Below are 3,730 nucleotides of genomic sequence, written 5' to 3'. Positions count from 1 at the left end.
TCTTGCTTACAAATTGACAGATCAAGTAAACTAAAAATAATTAAAGCTATTTAGAACTCAAAACCACAATTATCAAAATTGGTTTTATAAATAATGAATATATGAGGAACTTTGCACCCGAGGGAACATTTATTAAAATTTAGTCCATAATCTGATCTCAAAGCAGTGAAATCATCAAGCCACTCATATTTACATTTATAAAGTGTTTACTACATGCCTGGCATTGTTTATTCTAAGCAATGATTTTCATATTTAGTAAATAAAAGTACAAGATGCCCAGTTAAATAAGAATTTAAGTATACAATGAATATTTTTAGGGGGATTTTGGAAATTTTAGAAATTTGTAGAGATAATACATTTTTAAAGCTTGGGGAGAAACATTCCCATATATTTGTAAAATAAATTTATCACCTGGATGCCTAAATTAGACAAACCTGACACAAAAAATGAGACCATAGACATACCTACTTTTATTTACGGCTGTAAAATTTCTAAATGCTAATTTAATAGGTTTAATATAGCAGTGTATTAAAAGTTGTCTGACACCAGAAATGGAAGGAAGGTTCAACACCACAAAGTATTTTAATGTAATTTACATTTTTAAAATTAAAGGGTGAAAGCAATAAAATCATTGCAGTTAATGAAAAATCAACTTATTAAAAGTGACAACTATTTATAATAGTTCTTATATCTGACAAATGTGTAATACAAGAACAAAGTTTTCTAACTTGATGAAGAATATCTATCTAAACATCAGGAATGACAAATTTGAAAGTGTAATGAATAAAAGTCCTAGTCATAATTGAAAATAACAGCAAATGAAAGAAAATATCTAGGAATAAAATTAATGTAAATGTATAATATCTATAATAAAAACTTTACTGTGGGATGTAAAAGAGGATATAGTTAACTAAAAAAAAAAACATACCGAGAACCTGGCTATGATGATCAACTGAACGCTGCCTCATTTCCTTCCTTCTTCGCCGACTCCATCCACACCTTTGGGAACCCCTGGACCTGCTGGGGCTGGACCCCAACAGGCCGCGTGGGAGCCACCATGGCGCACATCACTATTAACCAGTACCTGCAGCAGGCCTATGAAGCAATTGAAACCAGAGATGGGGAATCCTTTGCAGAGCTGGTGTCTTTCAAGTATCCTCATGTTGCCAACCCGCGGCTTCAGTTGGCCTCTCCAGAAGAGAAGTGTCAACACGTTCTGGAACCCCCTTATGCTGAAATGTTTGCAGCTCATTTAAGGTGCACGTACGCAGCGGGGAACCACGACTTCACAGAGGCATACACATGCCAGACTGTCATCGTCCAATCATTCCTGCGGGCGTTTCAGGCCCACAAAGGAGAAAAATGGGCTCTGCCTGTCATGTCTGCAGTAGCACTTGATCTTCGAGTATTTGCCAGTAATGCAGATCAGCAGTTGGTTAAGAAAGGAAAAAGCAAAGTTGGGGACATGTTGGAAAAAGCTGCTGAGCTGTTGATGAGCTGTTTCCGAGTCTGTGCCAGTGACCCTGGTGCTGGTAGAGAGGATTCTAAGAAGTGGGGGATGCTGTTTCTGGTGAGTCAGTTATTCAAGATTTACTTTAAGGTCAACAGACTCCATTTGTGTAAACCTCTCATCAGAGCCATCGACAGCTCAGATCTGAAAGATGATGATAGCACAGCACAGAGAGTAACATACAGGTACTATGTTGGACGAAAGGCCATGTTTGATCGTGACTTTAAACAAGCCGAGGAGTACCTGTCCTTTGCCTTTGAACACTGTCACCGTTTAAGTCAGAAGAACAAAAGGATGATTTTGATATATTTACTCCCAGTAAAAATGCTGTTGGGTCATATGCCGACCATTGAGCTTTTGAAAAAGTATCATCTCATGCAGTTTGCTGAAGTAACCAGAGCTGTAAGCGAAGGCTATCTCCTTCTATTGAACAAGGCTCTAGCGAAGCATGAGACCTTCTTTATTCGCTGTGGCGTCTTCCTTATCCTTGAAAAGCTGAAGATCATCACCTACAGGAATCTTTTTAAGAAAGTGTACTTGTTACTCAAAACACACCAGTTATCTCTGGATGCTTTTCTAGTTGCTTTGAAATTCATGCAAGTGGAAGACGTGGACATCGATGAAGTCCAGTGTATTCTAGCCAACCTGATATACACGGGCCACATCAAAGGCTATATATCACATCGGCATCAGAAGCTAGTTGTTAGCAAGCAAAATCCGTTTCCTCCACTGTCTACAGTGTGTTGAATGTATCAACACCTGTTCCTCTGGTGTTCATCGTACTGATGAAATCAGGACTTTGCCAGGACGTTACTTTCTGCAGCTGGAATCTCTTTGGGGCTCTTCTCTCAGGGATGTTGAGACTGAGTTCCCCGAATTCACAGCCACCTTGACATTTCCTCATCGCTCGTTACTAATGTCGACCTCACGGACACCTGGAATTTCTTTTTCAAATGTTGCAGACCCTCCTTTGACTCTGGAGCATTGGAGAAACTTCTGTGAAGGAGGCTCTTCTCCAAGGCAGCTACAGTTTACTTCTCCTAAAAAAAAATACCCTATTCTAAATGGAAAGAAAATATAGTAAAAGTAGTTATTCTCCACCCTAAGTATTTACAGAATGAATGCAATCTCAAATCAAAGCCTACGATTTTTAAAAATAAAACTTGACAATACAGAAAAGATGCAAAAGTAGACACACACACACACACACACACACACACACACACACACAAAACCATCAAAAGAAGGAAGAAGGTGGAGAATTTATGCCATCAGATTTTAAAATATACTATAAAAATATAGCAATTAGCCCTAACCGGTTTGGCTCAGTGGATAGAGCGTCTGCCTGCAGACTGAAGGGTCCCAGGTTCGATTCTGGTCAAGGGCATGTACCTTGGTTGCAGGCACATCCTCAGTAGGGGGTGTGTAGAAGGCAGCTGATCGATGTTTCTCTCTCATCAATGTTTCTAATTCTCTATCCCTCTCCCTTCCTCTCTGTAAAAAATCAATAAAATATATTTTAAAATATATATATATATAGCAATTAGCCCTAGCCAGTTTGGCTCAATTCCAATCAAAGGCACTTGCCCAGGTTGTGGGCTCCATCCCCAGTAGGGGGCATGCAGAAGGCAGCCAATCAATGATTCTTATCATTGATGTTTCTATCTCTCTCCCTTCCTCTCTGAAATCAATCCTATATAATAAGGAGAGAATATGCTAATTGACTGTCACACTTTCACAAGATGGCAGCGCCCACAACCACAAGGTGGCGGAGTCCAGTCCCCTCAGCCCCAATGGGGGCCTTGGGTCCTCCTGCACCCCCCCACTGACTGAGGCTCAGGCAAGCAGGCTGGCTGAGGTGCAGGCAAGCCTTGGATGGCAGCTGCCCAGCTACTCAGGGCCAGCCTGAGGCTCAGGTAACCAGGGCTGGCCAAGGCTTGCGCTACCGGCAGTGGCAACAGCAGCCACTGGGGGGCGTTGCCTTCACGGGGGGCGTTGCCTTCACCTGATCACTGGGTCGCCTCCTGCCCCTGAGAGCTCCCAGACTGTGAGAGAGGGCAGGCTGGGCTGAGGGACCCCCACTCCAGTGCATGAATTTTCATGCACCGGGCCTCTAGTAAAAATATATTTTTTAAAAATAAAATAAATAAAAGTGTAGCAATTAGAATAAAATGACAATGATGCATTGATATATAAATGGAGGAAAACCAAGTCCATGAT

At 41.2% G+C, this 3,730-nt stretch overlaps 1 pseudogene; it reads left to right on the top strand.

Moving 5' to 3' along the window:
• The first annotated feature begins 1,057 nt into the window (after nucleotides 1-1,057).
• On the top strand, nucleotides 1,058-2,547 carry LOC102430159 (annotated as a pseudogene).
• The last annotated feature ends 1,183 nt before the right edge of the window (nucleotides 2,548-3,730 follow it).

The sequence above is a fragment of the Myotis lucifugus genome, unplaced genomic scaffold, assembly GCF_000147115.1.
Source record: "Myotis lucifugus unplaced genomic scaffold, Myoluc2.0 scaffold_5, whole genome shotgun sequence".
Lineage (NCBI taxonomy): Eukaryota > Metazoa > Chordata > Mammalia > Chiroptera > Vespertilionidae > Myotis > Myotis lucifugus.
The sequence above is the reverse complement of the archived record's forward strand: the minus strand, read 5'-3'. Positions and strand labels throughout refer to the sequence as shown.